The sequence below is a fragment of the Carassius auratus genome, unplaced genomic scaffold, assembly GCF_003368295.1.
Source record: "Carassius auratus strain Wakin unplaced genomic scaffold, ASM336829v1 scaf_tig00217029, whole genome shotgun sequence".
In the NCBI taxonomy this organism is placed as follows: domain Eukaryota; kingdom Metazoa; phylum Chordata; class Actinopteri; order Cypriniformes; family Cyprinidae; genus Carassius; species Carassius auratus.
Genome location: NW_020528861.1, coordinates 383,072 through 401,503, shown reverse-complemented (window position 1 = coordinate 401,503; position 18,432 = coordinate 383,072).

The following is an 18,432-nucleotide window of genomic DNA, read 5'->3' as shown; positions in this document are numbered from 1 at the left end:
TTCACTGCTTCAGCACACACCTCCATCGCTTCATCTCCGCATCATCAGTTGTTTGTTTGTTTGTTTTTTGTGTTTTGTTTTAAAAATTATATTTAAAAAAACAGCGGTATTTTTCGGACATGGGAGGAGTTACGCAGCTGAATGCTGTCAATCACGTCCTGACTCCGCCCACCAGCTGAGCAGATCTGGGCCCGTATCCCTAAAGATTCTGAGAATCCTCTCCGAGTGCTCCTAACTTAACCTAAAAATTCCTTGCCAGGAGTTTTAGCTTAGAAATGATTCCAGAACATTTTCAGTGAACTCTGAGCAAGGAATGGATTGAAAATCCTATCTTAGTGAGGAGGTGTGGTTGACCCCGTTGCTAGGTATGAGTCATCATTCCAAAAGCCGTGATTGGTTAATCCTACAAGTTTGATGAAAATGAACTTTTGGTGATAATGAGCAAAGGATGTACCGTCAAATCAATAAACATAATTATACACTCTAATCTTATGCAGACTGTAATTGTAAATAATATTCATTCACATTTCAAGAAAATGTCTGGAAAATGAATAGTAAGCTGTAGGGGTTATAGCCTAACATTAGAATCTAAAATATGTGAAAACTTAAGCTCATTACACCCTGTTCAAATAATGATTTGTGTCTTATTTGCTCATATTAATATCCTAGCTGGCATATTTTGTACTTTCACTCCCATATGGACCCCATTGAAAACAAGATGGCCTATCTCAAGGGGCTGTCCTTTATGAAGTAGAAATTACAACGTTACAACTCAGTGTGGTCTTAACGAGGGTAACACGGCTCAGCTTTTATCAATGTCTGTGATTGCTGGCTGGTCTATTTATGAAGGCTTGTTAACAAATATCCTACAAACACAGAAAATGGAGAAAAAAAGGAATTGCAAGCCGAACTGGACTGAGGAGCAAGGTTTGTTGCTGGCCCAGTTGGTGAAGTAATTGCATCTCTAAGGAGATCCACCACAAACATGATTCCTGTACAATCCAATCTGTAGCATCTCAATAATTCCCTGTCATCCAGTGTTTGCAGGACATCTCTCCTGCCTCCTCTGTTGGCCATTTTGTGCAGCTGCTTAGGGGAACTCCTAAGCCACTAAAAGTCATCTTCCCTGCTCTTAGCAGATCTCGCCTTAAGAGCCCTTTTAAGCGCTAGGAATCTTGAGGAATAGCTTTTATATTAACTGGGATTTTCGTGTCACTTTTAGGGGCAATTCTAAGAAAAACTTCATGACTCTGAGAATTTTCTTAGAATTTGGCCGCTAGGAGCCACTTTTTGCACAAAAATTCTTTAGGGATACGGGCCCTGAATCCTACTGAAAGCTCATTTTTAGTGATCTCAGACGAGGAGTTACAAACTTTGGAAGCTGTAAAACAAGATGTCGAAGGGAGAATCAGAACGAACACAGACTGGTCCTGTAAATGTGGAACATGCCAACCTATGCCGACAGAAACCGAATGCCTTTGTTGTAATGAATGGGACCGGGTATTGCCATCAATGTCAAGGCTTGATGACAATCAAAATATTTGCGTCACTACCACGGAAGATTTCTCTGTCCTAGTACACCCGGCAGTTGTCGTTTTTTTTCCCCATTGTGACAAGTTCAACTGGAAGAAACGCCCCATATGCCGAGTGAACCTAATGGTCAGCTGTCCACCAAGTAAGTGATTTTGTTATAATGATCATGAGCAGTGTAATCATGACAACACAATAATAACAATAAAGGGGATATACGGAGCCCCTATTCACGTAATAGTGTCACTACCAAGGTTATATTATATAAGCATGGCACTGTTACAGTATGGCTAATGTTAGTCATCTCAAAACATAACAGAACACTTACTGCAGCAACAGGTGATCCAATTTGTCCTGTCTTTATTATCGATGGGATGGCTGTGTCCTTTAGCACCCATTTCATGGTCCGTGTGGCAACTTGCATTTTTTCAAAACAGTCGTCAACAGTAAAATGTTCAGAGCAAACGAAATACTTTGTGATGGTGTTTACAGGTGTGTTTGGAACTATACCCAGAACAAGTAGCCATCGATTCATCAGGTCAGCGTTTTTGGTTGGAATTCTGTGAAACATCATAGTATTACCTGGTCTCCCCTGTTTATTGTCGCAGCTCTTTACAATACAGCGAACACCCATAATTGTAAACTATAAATTTACTATCTAGTGATTGCTGACTCTATTACTCAAACTCTGAGCGAACTCTCTACTCCTCACCACTGCGCGTCTCGTGTGCTGTGCTAATCACTCCGCCCAAGTAGCCACTCCGCCCAAGTAACGTAAGCTGTGCTCCTACGCCTAGTGAGAATATAGTTCCCAGTATTTATACGATTAAAAATGGGCTCTGTCTCATATAGACTTGTTATTTGTACACGCTGTGACTATACAGATCACAACATGTAAATAGGAAAATGTTTGCATTATTTTGTCACTTATTGGGATTACTATGCTAACAGTATCCATTTACATCCAGTCTTTGTGCTAAGCTAGGCTAACGGTGGGTGCGTCAAATAACACTTACAGAACGCACAGAAATAAAAAAGGTATGTATGGTCTTATCTAACTCTGGGGGATACTGTGAATAAGCTAAAGTCCCAAAAAGTCGGAGTGTTCCTTTAAAGGAAAGTATTTCTGCAGAAACAGAGACTGTACGACAGGAATCAGTACTGAGATTCAGCACCTCTGGGTTAATAATGAGAGATTCGCTCTGTATGACAATGAAAACAGCAGATTCTTCACAGTGTTCATCAGGAAGCTCAGCTGAGAGGATGATGGGAAATACACATGTGGAAACAATCAGGAATGGAGTCGTGATGTTGATTTAATCGTGATCAGAAGTGCGTATGATACTTTATAACTTACTACCTTATTAACCTTGTATAATAATAATAATAATACTTATTTAAAGGTGTACTACAGAAAAATCAGTTATTGTTCAAAATCATTACTCATCATCACTATTATAATAATTCACAACAGTATAATAATGATTTATAATTTGAGCTGACCGAAATGTCACTTTAACATCAGTCATATTTGTGAGGTCACAGAAGGAAGAGCGTCTACTAAATATTACTTATTCATTTGACATCTTATTCTGGACATTTGGCTTGTTTGATGTAGGATGACAGATCTTTCTCATGTTTTGATCACAGGTGACAATACACGACATAAACCTAAAAACATGCACAATACGTTAATGTAAATAACTCTACAAGTGTCAAACAGATCCCATTTTAAAATTATATGTAGTAGAGGGCTGCATTGAGTTTGTGCTCCCATGGGAACCAACACAAATATTGCGGGAGCAGGCGGTTTTATCTTTGCTGCGGATGGGAGTGGGCAGTCAGAACATTAAGCAGGAGACCCACGGGGAATGGTGGTGTGTTGTAGAAATGGGCTAAAGGGGCTAAAGGGACAAACCCAGCAGTTGGGTTGTTCCGACCCAGCGGTTGGGTTATTTTGACCCGAGGTGGGTAGTCCAGGGGCCAAAGAGTAAAAGTCCTGACATATTTTTGTTCCACTCATGAACTCAGCGGCTGATTGCACCTCAAAGAGTTAAAGTTAATGAGGTAATTAAGTGACTGATTAAATGATGATTGTGCATTAGTGATTAACACCTGCTGTTATTGAGAATTACAGAGGATCAGATGTTGATGTTTTATTGGTTAAAATGATGCCACCATCATGGAGATCAGTGTTAGATTTAGTTGTGCTCTTAACCCTTGACTTGTTGTGCAAGATTTCTCTCTGTAGCTCTATATGTGGTGTTGTGGAGAAGAGAACCCAGTGATAGTCAGCGAAAAACTTTTGTATGTGGATGTCAAATTAAATGGTATAGCCTTTCGTATAATTAATGTGCCCACCAGATTTATAAGAGCAGAAGGAAATTTTGAAAGAAATAGCCCCAATGTTAATTTGCGGGTAGGAAGTAATTATTGAGGGTGATTTTAATTGTATAATAGCTAAATAATATAGGAAATCAATGACAACAATTAAACTTGATTCTAGTTCAATAGATCTCTTTAATATTATTAAGGACTTTAAATTTACAGATATTTTCGGTGCAGAATTCTAATGTTCCAGGCTTTACTTGGTCTAATGGTTACTCCCTTTTCTCGTATTGATTTTATATTTTCCTCACCTACAATTGAGGTAGTAGAGAGAGAAGGTACTTAAGAGAGAGAAGACTAATATAATGGCTCCTAAGAATAAGAGCTATATTATATGGAGTAGAGTTCAGCATATGGAATCTAATGAAAATGTATTAGTTATTTCTTTAGGAAACTTATTAGCTCATCAAGTTTGGACTCTTTAAAAGATCCTCTGCTAATTATGTTTATGAAAGCTTATGCATAGCAAAACTTTCATCTTCCTTAAGGGAAGGAGTTCTCTCACTGATGTTTAAAAAAGGAGACAAACAAGATCTTAAAAACTGGCACCCCTTGACTTTGTTAGGGGTAGATGTAAAAATCTTGTCCAAAGCTCTTTTCTTTAATATTCAGCCTATTATGTCTAAACTTATATGTAGCTACCAAACATGTAGTATTAAGGGTCGCTCCTTACAAGATAATTTGGCATTAGCAAGAGATAATTATTTGTTTGCAGGCGACCGTAAACTGTCTCTGGTAATTTTAGGATTAGATCTCAAAAAAGCCTTTGACAGTATAGATCACCGGTATTTACATATATTACTTGAACGTTTAGGTTTTTGCCCATCCATATGCTCATGGATTAATCTTCTGTATAGTATTAGTAAATAATTATCTGTAAGATTCCTTTGAGATTTGTTCTGGCGTATGAAAAGGTTGTAGCTTGTCCCCATTGCTATTTATGTTAGTGGTAGAAACATTAGCTTGTGTGCTTAGGCATAATCTTGAAATTAAAGGGTTCTCAATTCCGGGTAGTTCAGGTAGAGAGGCTAAGGTCTCACTTTATATGGATGACCTTACCCTCTTCCTCATTTGACAATGATTCCATAAAGAAAACTTTGCAAATCTGTGGTAAGTTCACTTTAGCTGCTGGTGCAAAAATTAACAGAAGACAGAATTTTTTTATTCCTTTTGGAAAGAACCTAAATTTAAATTGGGTTATTAATATTTTAGGTCTTTTGATTGGTAATAATATGGATAAGATAAATTGGAATCAGAGACTTGATAAGATTAAATGGAAAATAAAACAGAGGACCGAGATCTTACTTTGAGAGGCAAAGTGTTAGTAATTAATGCTGAAATTTTGGCTTGCCTTACATTTTTAGCCACAACTTTACCGGCACCAATCCAATTTACAAGATCCATTAAAAAAGTCCTGTTTAGTTTCCTTTGGGGCTCCAAAGATGAAAGAATGAGAAGAGAGATATTGTACAAACCAGTAGCTAAAGGTGGGCTTGTATTTCCAGAAATAAGCACTAAATTGGAATCAATGTTTTTGACTCCTATCCTTAAAGCTTGTTTAAGTGAGAATCAAGAAATTTTGTGGCATTGTTTTGCTAAACTTTGGGTAGGCCAACAGGTGGCCAATGCTTGGAAAATTAGAGGGCCACAAAATAAACCTCATGCTTGAATATAGGCCAAATATATATGAAAGGGTTTTATCCTCCTTAAAAAAACACAGAATTTCAGACATTCCTATTAAGAAAATAAGTCGGATGATGGTGCAACACATGTAATATCCAGAGTTACAGAGGATGTCTCCGGTGGGAAAACATATTGAGTATGTTGTTGTATTGTATTCAAGTATGGAAGAATGTAAGCAATGTGTTTTTATTTAATTCAAATAAGGAAATTGCTTGGCAAGTAGTGCATGAACTTCTACTTACTCTTGTGTTTTTTGAAAGACGAAATTGTTAAAAAAATTCAAGATTTCTAAAATATAGATCAAGATGAAGATGAAACTATTAGCCATTTATTTTGGTCTTGTAAATATGCTTAGGAGGTGTAGTTTTTGGTACGAGGATGGTTGACTGATTTATATAGATTTCCAAGTGAGACAGATGTTTTGTATGGAGAGTTGCAATGAATGATAAATACAGTTTTATTATAATGCACTGCAGTATGAATAATTATTTTCACCACTGTTGAGGATCATATGATAAATGTTCATGGCTAAATGCCTAATCTTAAACTAGTGTTTTTTTTCTTCTTTATGTTAATGCATTATGTTGGTAACGTAATTAGCTTTCTCATTTTTTTTTAAGAATAATCAAGATCAAACAGTCATCAAAAGCATAAGTTACCTGCTAGTTCAAGATTTGCTTCAGCATAGCACAAATGTTTGCTGTGAAACAGTAATGGAATTGTTTAGAAGCAAGTTTATCAAAAACTTGCTTGTTTTTTCATTCAATTGATTTCATACAAGTCTGTGCTTAAAGTCAGTTGTAGTTCCTGTGTTTCTCTTTTCTTCAGTGATGTTGATTGTTAACAGCAGATGTTCATCACTAATGCACAATCTTCATTTAATTAGTCACTTAATTATCTCATTAACTTTAACCCTTTGAGGACTTGGGATTTGACTCAAGACTATTTTGTGACTTGGAAGGAATTACTTGGTTCCTTCTCTGGTGAAATCAGCTGATGTGTTCGTGGGTGGAGCAAAAATATTGTGCACAACAAGTCCAGGGCCCGTATTCATAAAGATTCTAAGAATCCTCTCAGAAAACTCTTAATTTAGTTAAAAAACTTTTACGTAGGAGTCTTAGCTTAACAGCGATTCAGGATCGATCTGAGAGCAACTCTGAGTAAGGAAAAGACAAAAACTTTCATCTTAGTGAGGAGGCGGGGTTGACCCTGTTGCTATGTATGACACAATCTTTTGAAGACTGTGATTGGTTGGTTGTCCAAGAAGGAAAAAAAAGAGTGATTTAAACTATAGGGTCTATTCTAATTCTCACTTTGAATTTACATGCGTACTTTTTCCTATTTGACCGTTCTCTTGCACACACACACACACACACACAAACACACACACACACACACACACACATATGTCTGGTCAGCTATCCTTGTGGGGACTCTCCATAGGTGTAATGGTTTTTATACTGTACAGACCGTATTTTCTATCGCCCTAGACCAACCCTACCCCTAAACCTAACCCTCACAGGAAACTTTCTGCATTTTTAGATTTTCAAGAAACTTCATTCTGTGTAATTTATTAGCTTGTTTACCCGTGGGGACCTCAATTTTAGTCCCCATGAGTCTGTGTGTATTCAGGTTTAAGTCCCCACCAGAATAGAAAAACAAGTACACACACACACACACACACACACACACACACACACACACACACACACACACACACATTATATGTGGGTTTATATAAATCCTTTTTTTATTTACCATGCTTTTAATTTCCTATAAGGTACAGTATTTGATTGGCTTAGAATGATAAAATTGTTCCACTCTTTCCAGCTACAGTGATTGCTGTCCTATTTAAGTGGCGGTTTGAATGTTGGATTTAATATATCAAACATTGAATCAAAACCAAGAAGGGCGAGAAAGCCAAACTGGACAGAGGAACAGTTTACTGTTAGCCCAGTTAGTGGATGAACACAAGGCCATTCTTAAAGGAAAATTCGGGCCGGGTGTCACAGCAAGGGACAAGAAGCAGACACGGGAGCGAATAACACAAACTATTAACGGTTCATTCCCCCTGCTTGTGCGCATCTATAAGCCTGCTATATTCATAAATGCAGTTTTTTGAGCCTGCAAGGTGGGAATGTCCAGTGGAAACGAAATGAACTGCAACACAATAAGATGTTCTGAAAGTGCTGTAATTGTTTGTGTGATCACTCTGCTTACAGAAGGTTGTGACAGACCCAAATCATCACTATTGCATTGTTGCATTTTCCCAGTTGCCAAATATCATAATGTAGTGATTACTTAAATTTCTGGCGCTAAGGCATTTCTGCGCTGTATCGGAGATGTTAGCATGTCTCTAATAAGTTCAGTCACAAACATGATCCCTGCACGATCTAATCTATAGTGTCTTATTAACTCCCTCTCATCCATTGTCTGCAACACATTTATTCTGCCTCTTCGTCTTTATGCCATTTTCTCTTCTGCTAAAGAAACTCTTAAGCCTCTTAAAAGTCCTCGTCTGTGCTCCTAACAAGTTTGACCTTAAGACATCTTTTAAGGGTTAAAATGCTTTCTGAATTACTTTTTTCTTTACTAGGATTTTTTCTTTAATTTCAATAGTAAACGCCCACATTTATAAGAATTTTCTTAGAATTTTGTCACTAGGAGCTACTTTTTGCATTAAGATTCTTTATGAATATGGGCCCAGGACTTTTACTGTTTGGCCCCTGGACTTCCCAGCTCTGCTTTCAAGTCACAAATGAGTCTGAAGTCAAATCCCCCAAGTCCCCAAAGAGTTAAAAGTTAATGAGATAATTAACTAACTAATTAAATGATGATTGTGCATTAGTGATTAACACCTGCTGTTATCGAGAATTACAGAGGATCAGATGTAAATGTTTTATTGGTTAAAATTATGCCACCGTCATGGAGATTAGTGTTTGCTATAGTTGAGCTCTCGATCCTTGACTTGTTGTGCTAGATCTCTCTCTGTAGGAATGCATGTGGTATTGTACAATGATGAGCTATTAGCTGTTATCATCTGCTGAAATAAGCCTGATGAGTTGGCCTGATTTACACACACCCACAAAAAAAAAAAAAAAAAACTACTACTGTACTATTAATACTACTGACACACATATCAAGAACCAGTATACGAATCTCAACAATGGTGACAATCAACAAAATGCTTTATGATGCAATGCGTGCTGGGTAACAACACCATAGTAAAAACTCCCATCAAGCACTGCAGTATGAAAAATTATCACCACTGTTGAGAATCATATGATAAATGTTGATGTCTGAATGCCTCGGGTGATACAGCTTTTTTTTTTTTTTTTTTTGTTAAGTATTGACACATTAAGGTGACAAATGTAAAAACTTTTTTTTTGAGGTTCAGTATCTGGATGCAAGTTAATATAACAAAGAGAAACCACTTGACCACAGTTATGGTGGCATCTTGTGTGTGTTTAAAAAAAAAGAGAAAAAAAATCATTATATTTCATCTAAGGCTGTGGCTGTAGTCAGCTGTAGTTCTTGTGTTTCACTTTTCTTCAGTGTTGGTTGATTGTTAACAGCAGGGCCCGTATCCCTAAAGAATTTTTGTGCAAAAAGTGGCTCTTAGCGGCCAAATTCTAAGAAAATTCTCAGAGTCATGACGTTTTCTTAGAATTGCCCCTAAAAGTGACACGAAAATCACAGTTAATATAAAAGCTATTCCTCAAGATTCCTAGCGCTTAAAAGGGCTCCTAAGACGAGATCTGCTAAGAGCAGGGAAGAGGACTTTTAGTGGCTTAGGAGTTCCCCTAAGCAGCTGCACAAAATGGCCAACAGAAGAGGCAGGAGAGATGTCCTGCAAACACTGGATGACAGGGAATTATTGAGATGCTACAGATTGGATTGTACAGGAATCATGTTTGTGGTGGATCTCCTTAGAGATGCAATTACTTCACCAACTGGGCCAGCAACAAACCTTGCTCCTCAGTCCAGTTCGGCTTGCGATTCCTTTTTTTCTCTGTTTTCTGTGTTTGTAGGATATTTGTTAACAAGCCTTCATAAATAGACCAGCCAGCAATCACAGACATTGATAAAAGCCAAGCCGTGTTACCCTCGTTAAGACCACACTGGGTTGTAATGTTGTAATTTCTACTTCATAAAGGACAGCCCCTTGAGATAGGCCATCTTGTTTTCAATGGGGTCCATATGGGAGTGAAAGTACAACATATGCCAGCTAGGAAATCAATATGAGCAAATAAGACACAAATCATTATTTGAACAGGGTGTAATGAGCTTAAGTTTTCACATATTTTAGATTCTAATGTTAGGCTATAACCCCTAGAGCTTACTATTCATTTTCCAGATATTTTCTTGAACGTTAAATATTATTTACAATTACTGTCTGCATAAGATTAGAGTGTAAAATTATGTTTATTGATTTGATGGTACATTCTTTGCTCATTATCACCAAAAGTTCATTTTCATCAAACTTGTAGGATTAACCAATCACGGCTTTTGAAATGATGACTCATACCTAGCAACGGGGTAAAATAGGATTTTCAATCCATTCCTTGCTCAGAGTTCACTCAAAATGTTCTGGAATCACTTCTAAGCTAAAACTCCTGGCAAGGAATTTTTAGGTTAAGTTAGGAGCTCTCTGAGAGGATTCTCAGAATCTTTAGGGATACGGGCCCAGATGTTTATCACTAATGTGCAATCATCATTTAATTTATCACTTAATTATTTCAACTTTCACTATTTGAGGACATTGGATTTAATTTGAGACTTGCTTGTGACTTGAAAGGAATGACTTTGTTTTCCTCTGGTGAAATCAGCTGCTGAGTTCATGGGTCGAGCATAAATATGGCAGGACTTTTACTCTTTGGCCCCTGGACTTTATACATCTGCCAACCACTGGGTCAGAACAACATAGAACAACTGCTGGGTTGGTCCCTTTTATACCCAGAGCTGGGTCATATTTAACCCAGCATTTTTTAGAGTGTACTTTTCCTTCATCTATGGAGTATGCAAAGCAATAAGGCCCAGTGATCTAATTAATTTGTTTGTTAAGTAGTCTACGACTAGACTCTATGTTATGTATATATTGTGACGTGTGTCCCGAGCGCTCGTCAGCGTCGCCCTGGCAACACAGTGGAATCACCGGCACTAGCTTGTCACGGGCTGAGCGGCCGCACCTGCAGCTCGTTAAGCGGCGTCTTCTTAAGCAGGGGAGGAAAGCAGTATGGTGAGGAATGTCTCCTGACGCAGACACTAACGCTTTCCTCCTCTGTTATAGAGAGCAGCGTGTGACCGTCAGCCCCAACCAGGAGAGCACAGCACGGGATCCACCACTCAAGGCACAGAGAGCACGAGGGAGTTGGAGCACTACGGAGAGCACCTTCTTCACTCAGAGCACAAAGTCTTTCAATAAATCCACCCTTCGGGGATTTTCTCTGTCTATCGGTTGTCGTGTAGTTCCTCACCTCGCCACACTGGTGGAGAATGCGGGCAGAAGTGTGAGGTGGACACCGATAACTGACCCCCGAGGAGATCGTTAAAGTCACCGCCACCCATTTTTTTTATTTATTTGTTTTTTCTTTTCCCTCTGCTCTGTTTCCACTGGCGGCCGCTCCTCCCCCGGCATGGAAGAGCTGCTTAAACACATCACCGAGGTTAGCATCCGCCAGCAGCAGATAATGGAGCACATGGCCTCACGTCAAGGAGACGCCGAACGTGAGCTCGCCGCCCTCCGCGCCGCCGCCCACCGCACGCCGCTGCCTGACCCCCATGTCCAAGCCGTACAGCTGATGCCGCGAATGACGGCGCACAACAATGTGGAGATGTATATTCAAATGTTTGAGGCCACCGCGATTCGGGAGGCGTGGCCAGAGGACGAGTGGGCCAGACTCCTCGCGCCGCTGCTGACCGGGGAAGCGCAGCGGTCGTATTTCACCATGACGGCTGAGAGAAGCCGGGACTATGGAGAGGTGAAAAAGGAAATCCTGAGCCGAGTAGGCCTCTCCCCAATCTGTGCGGCGCAGCAGTTCCATGACTGGGAATATCGAGCTCGACAGCCCGCTCGCGCCCAAGCGGCAGAACTAACCCGGTTGGCCCAACATTGGCTGTTGACAGGGGGTCCCTCCGCACACAAGGTAGCTGAGCGTGTGGTGATCAACCGACTCCTCCGCGCCCTCCCCCGCGCGTTGAGGCAGGCGGCTGGCATGAGGAATCCCACCGATCTCGACGAGCTCGTGGAGGCCATTGAGCTGGTGGAGGCTGCCCAACACCGGGAGGTAGGGGAGCGAGCGCCGCCTTTTCCCCGAAGGGTGGTCCAGGAGCGACGCTCGCCGGAGGGCACCCAGTGACCCGTGAGCAGGCCTGCGGTTCCCGGCCCCCAGGACGAGCCGATGCCCACCGAGCCGCTGCGCTCCCCAGGACGGACGTGGCTAGCAGGCTGTTCAGTTCACGATCCGCCGCCGGAGGCACCGCGAGCCAAGGTGCATGTCAATGGCCGGCCGTTCATCGCCCTCCTCGACTCGGGCAGCGGGGTAAGCCTGATACAACCAACTGTCCTTCCACCCCGAACAGGTTCCAGAGCCCGGCTGGCGATAACATGCCTGCACGAGGATACCAGACATGTACAGGCACGGCGAGTGACCATCACCATGACACCTGGTTCCTGGCCCGTCGAAGTGGGAATCTTAAAGGACCTACCGGTACCCGTTTTCCTCGGCCGGAATTGGCCGGGGTTTGATCAGCTCCTCACCTCCAGCACACAGCCTGCTAGCCTGGCCGGGAACCGCCGACGCCGGAGATCAGCAAGGTGTCCTCGACGACGCCCCGCGCTGCTGACGTCGGACAGCCCTTGAGGAGGTGAGTCCCCCTCCCAAAACTCTAACCTGTTCTTTGATGTCTTCCGGCAGATAGCGGGAGGGGGAACGCTCGCCAAAGAGCAGCGTGGGAACGAACACCTCAAGCATTGCTGGTCTCAAGTGCGGGTGGCGGAAGGAGAGGATCTACAACCGGCTCCCCACCCCCCATTTCGTCATCCAAAACGGCCTGCTTTACTGTGTCGCGCATCGAAGGGGGGAGGAAAAGACGTTGCTGGTGGTACCGCGAAGCAAAATCCAGACGGTGTTGGAACTCGCCCATGCCCACCCGATGGCTGGCCACCTCGGCGCTCAAAACACCGTGCAACGGATCCGGGATCGCTTCCACTGGCCAGGACTGGAGGCGGATGTCAAGCGGTACTGCCAAGCTTGCCCGACGTGCCAACGGACATCGCCACGTACTCCTCCCCCCAGCCCGCTGATCCCGCTGCCTATCATAGAGGTGCCCTTCGAGCGCATCGGGATGGACCTGGTGGGGCCGCTGCCGAAGTCCGCCTGGGGGCATGAACACATCCTAGTTATCGTGGATTATGCCACCCGCTACCCAGAGGCCATTCCCCTCCGCAAGGCCACCGCAAAGAACATCGCACAGGAGCTCTTCCTACTGAGTAGTCGGGTTGGCCTACCAGCGGAGATCTTGACCGACCAGGGCACCCCTTTCATGTCTCGGATCATAGCTGACCTCTGCAAGCTCCTCAAAGTCCGGCAGATCCGGACCAGCGTGTACCATCCACAAACTGATTGGCTCGTGGAACGTTTTAACAAGACCCTTAAGCAGATGCTGCGACGAGTCGTGACCGAGGACCAACGTGACTGGGACCAAATGATCCTGTATGTGCTGTTCGGGATCCGGGAGGTGCCCCAGGCTTCCACCGGCTTCACGCCCTTCGAGCTCCTCTTCGGCCGCCAACCCCGCGGGCTTCTAGATGTTGCCCGGGAAGCCTGGGAGCAACAGCCTGCGGTATGTCGGACCACCCTCGAGCACATCAAGGCCATGAGAGAGCGGATCGACAGGGTCATGCCATTGGTCCGGGAGCATCTTTCCAAGGCCCAGCAAGAACAGCAGCGCCTCTTCAATCGGGCCGCCCAACCACGGGAGTTCCAGCCGGGAGACCACGTCATGGTTCTGGTCCCCACCTCCTTCTGTAAATTCCTGGCATGCTGGCAGGGCCCATACACGGTCACCGAACGGGTAGGACCCGTCACCTATAAAGTGCGCCAACCAGGTCGCCGAAAAGAGGAGCAGCTCTATCATATAAATCTGTTGAAGCGCTGGGTGGGGACCAGACCCCAGCTCTCGGCCCTCGCCACCACCTCTCCCGTGGTTGTGGACATGGATCCCAATCTCTCCGCGGCCCAGAAGACGGAACTGCAGCACCTGGTCGGTCAGTTCTTGGATGTGTTCTCCCCCCTGCCAGGGCGGACGACCGTCATCCAGCACGAAGTCCGAACACCACCAGGAGTTATCGTCCGGCAGCGGCCCTATCGTGTCCCGGAGGCTCGGCGACACGCAATAGAGACAGAGGTACAGGAGATGTTGAAGTTGGGGGTAATTGAGCCCTTGCGGAGTCCCTGGTCCAGCCCCATCGTAATGGTCCCGAAGCCCGACGGCACCCTCCGGTTCTGCAACGACTTCCGCCGCCTAAATGAGGTCTCTGAATTCGATGGCTACCCCATGCCCTGGGTCGATGAGCTCCTGGATCGACTGGGAAGGGCCCGGTTCATATCGACTCTCGACCTCACCAAATGTTATTGGCAAGTCCCTCTGTCTAAGGATGCCAAGCCCAAGACAGCCTTCTCAACCCCCAGTGGCCACTGGCAGTACCGGGTCCTTCCCTTCGGCCTGCACGGGGCCCCCGCCACCTTCCAGAGGCTCATGGATGTCCTGCTGAGGCCCCATATGGCCTACGCCGTGGCCTACATCGACGACGTGGTCATCCATTCAAAGACCTGGGGGGAGCATTTAGAGCGGCTCCGGAGGGTGCTGCTGGAACTCCGCCGGGCGGGGCTCTCCGCCAACCCCCGGAAATGTCACCTGGCTCTCTCCGAAGCCAAGTACCTGGGCTTCTGCGTGGCCGCCCCCAGGAAAAGAAGGTGACAGCTATCCTCTCGGCACCACGGCCCTCTACCAAGACCCAGGTACGAGCCTTTTTGGGGTTGACGGGATACTACCGTTGTTTTATCCCTAACTTCTCCTCCTTAGCCTCTTCCCTGACAGATCTGACCAGGAAGGGGCAACCCGAGAAGGTAGCCTGGAGTCCAGAAGCGGAAGAGGCATTCCAGCAGGTGAAGTCAGCCCTCACCACGGAGCCAGTCCTGTGAGCCCCCGATACCAACTGCCCCTTCCTGGTACAAACCGACGCCTCAGACACCGGGTTGGGAGCCGTTCTCTCCCAGGTCCAGGACGGCGAGGAACATCCGGTGATCTATATTAGCTGGAAGCTGACCCCGACTGAACAACGGTATGCCGCCGTGGAGAAGGAAGCGTTGGCTGTCAAGTGGGCAGTCCTGGAGCTTCGCTATTACCTCCTCGGCCGCCGGTTCACCCTGCTGACAGATCATGCGCCACTGCAGTGGATGGCCCGCGCAAAGGACACCAATCCCAGGGTGACCCCGTGGTTCCTTGCGCTCCAGGACTTCCACTTCACCGTACAACACCGGGCAGGGACAGCCAACGCCAACGCGGACGGCCTCTCCAGGATAGGGGCAGCTTTCGCAGGTCTGTCAGGCTCCACTCCCCACCCTCCCCATATCTCCCCATTGTACCGCAGGCGCAGGTCGACGCTTAGGGGGGGGAGTGTGACGTGTGTCCCGAGCGCTCGTCAGCGTCGCCCTGGCAACACAGTGGAATCACCGGCACTAGCTCGTCACGGGCTGAGCGGCCGCACCTGCAGCTCGTTAAGCGGCGTCTACTTAAGCAGGGGAGGAAAGCAGTATGGTGAATTATATATAATTTTCTTTTTTGCAGTAGCCTGTTAAGCAATCTATTGTGAATGTGAAATCTGTGAGATTTTTTTTTATATTTTGTTTATTAATTTCGTTTGGTATTTATTTTGTTACAATTATATCTAGCATATTTTCAAAGTTCTCTGTGTTTATTTATTTAATGGTGAATTTATTTCCTTATTAATCATTTGGTGCATGTATGCAGTAGCCGCTAGTTGCAGTTTATTAACGGTTAATGTTTTATAACACAAATTAAATAAATACTGAAAGTTTTTGCCATGTGTGGTGCTTTGGTTTAGCATCGGTTGCTTAATATTATTTAAATTCAATCATGTTTACAATCTGTTATTCTGTTAGTCTGAGTACCTGTTTGTGTAAATTTTTCACAAGCTCTGAGATAAAGTCTGCAGGAGTGCAGCACTCTATATCTGTAGTGCATCTTTAATAACACTAATAACATTTTAATATTTCCGTGCATGTCACAATGATTTGTGAATCATTTTCAGACTCTTCTTCTTGTGGGACGTCTGTTATCCGATCTGCATATAAAGGTCAAACAATCACTTTCAGCTGTGAATGTGAACACAAGTTTGAAACACACACCAAAGTCTTGTACAGAGTGAATGGAGATCCTGTGTTTGTGCTGAAGATCTCTCAATCATCACAATCATCTGAAGAGAAGTTGATCCTGTCTGACAATCAGAGAAATCACTTTACTGTGACCATCAGAGACTTTTCTGAAGAGGAGCGTGGAGTTTATTTATGTGGAGCGGAGAGAGATGGAGCAGATAAACCACCTTCAGAAACATCAGTTACTCACATAACCTTCATTAAAGAGATTGAGCTGAACGTTTCTAGTGAGTTTAGATTCATTTTAATGAAAGCAGTCATTATAAATTCTTTAAATAAGGAATGTAAATCTCTCCTGACTGTTAATACTGTAATAAATCAACAAATAAATCTTGTCTTGCAGGTCAGATAACTTCTGTCCAGGTTGAGGCCTACATCAGTAAATCAGTCTTCATCAAGTGTGAATTTCCAGAAGAGTTCAAAGAAAACCAGAAATTCATCAAAATAAATTAATCAAAGGAGATCTCTGTTGAACAGAATCAGTGGATTCATCTTAATAAAGTGCTCGTGTATGATGATACCAGTTCAGGAGTTTTGAAGGTTTTTATCAGTGATTTAACTGAAGCTGATGAAGGAACGTACAGATGTGGAGTGAATACTGTTAATGATCATCTGTTCATGAAGATCAGACTGAAGATCAGTCAAGGTAAAGAGTTTCTGTGTGAGTCTGTTTCTGGACAATTTCTATCAGTTAAAATGAGAAAATAAGATTTGAATTTCTGATATTTTCATTGTTTTTGTGTGTAGGTGGTCATTTCCCTGAATCAAGTGAACCAGCTGCTGTTATTCACTGTAAAACCTGACAAGTTACCTTAACTCAAACCGTTTGAGTAAACAGATTGCCTTGATTTAAACCCTGTAAGTTTTAAAACTTTGCATTTAAGTAATTAAGTGATTAACTAAGTGCTGATTGAGAATTAGTGATGAACAGCTGCTGTTAACAAACAGAATCACTGAAGAAAAGACACATTTTTACTATGGAATAGAGAGAAGACTTAATGTCAGAGGAAGGGTGCAGGGCTGAGCTCGTTGCTATGGATGATGTCATCATGATTACTAACTAGACACACACTGATTGGCTGATAAAAAGAAAAAAATGTCAATTGCCACATTCAAATAAAGATTTTAAAATGCAGGCGAAGTGCCACTAATTTAACAAGTATATATTAAGCTAATTGTTAGCCTCTTACATGTGTGCATCTTAAAAACAATTAGTGAATATTCATATAAACAGCCTTTTAATTAAAAGAATAGGATAATCATGGCTAATAGTAATACATGCAAACATAAAAAAATAAAAGCACTGTAACCAAGAACAGCTGTTCCTTCCTGCCCAACTGATTAATGACAACAAGGATATAATCAAAGGAAATCTGGAGTTTGGATAACCTCCAAAACCTAAAGGCGATACTTTTTTTAAGCTCATTATCGTCAAATGTTTCTAAAATGTTTACATTCTGAGGCAGATTGCCAGCATCAGCCATTTTAGGAATAGTTTGTGGCTTGGTCTAGTGACTTAGAAGTCCTCTTCACTATTCCTAATGCTTCACAGATTGAGTGCTTAATTTAGGACTGACACGCCCATTATTTTTAAGATATTCTCCTAAATCGGCGAGTTATGAGCTAATTTTAGCCTTAACATGTTTTGTGAATACAGGCCCAGACGTACAGTAGATTCAAAAGTGTCTTCTATTAGTTTATATTAATAGACCAGTGGTTCCCAAACCTGTCCTGGAGTACCCCCAACACTGCACGTTTTCTTTGTCTCCCTAATTAAACACATCTGATTCAACTCAACAGCTCATTAACCCATGTGATAATGAGCTGATGAGTTGAATCAGATGTGTTTAATTAGGGAGACAAAGAAAACGTGCAGTGTTGGGGGTACTCCAGGACAGGTTTGGGAACCACTGTAATAGACTATCAGATGAGGCATTGTATATATATCCTTCTTCCTAATTTTGTGTGACTCTCGTGAGTTACTGAGTGAATCCTGAGCTGAACATTGGAAAGGGAATGCAGACGTTTGAGTTTTAAGGAGTAAAACTACTTCAGATCTTGTTCTTGTCCTGCAGAAGTGATTAATTGAAGTACAATGGCATCTGTCAAAGAGCTACTTGTGAACTCACTGAATGAACTAGGAAAAGATGATCTGAAGAAGTTTCAGTGGTTCTTGAACGATCATAAACCACAGGGTATTCCAAAATCTGAAATGGAGAATGCAGATGTTTTAGACACAGTGGACAAGATTGTGGAGCGTTTTGGACCAGAAGACGCTGTGAAGATCACAGTCGACCTCCTGAGGAAGATGAATCAGAACCTTCTGGGCTATTGAATGACAACAAATGTGTTTTTAGAAACACATGGTTAT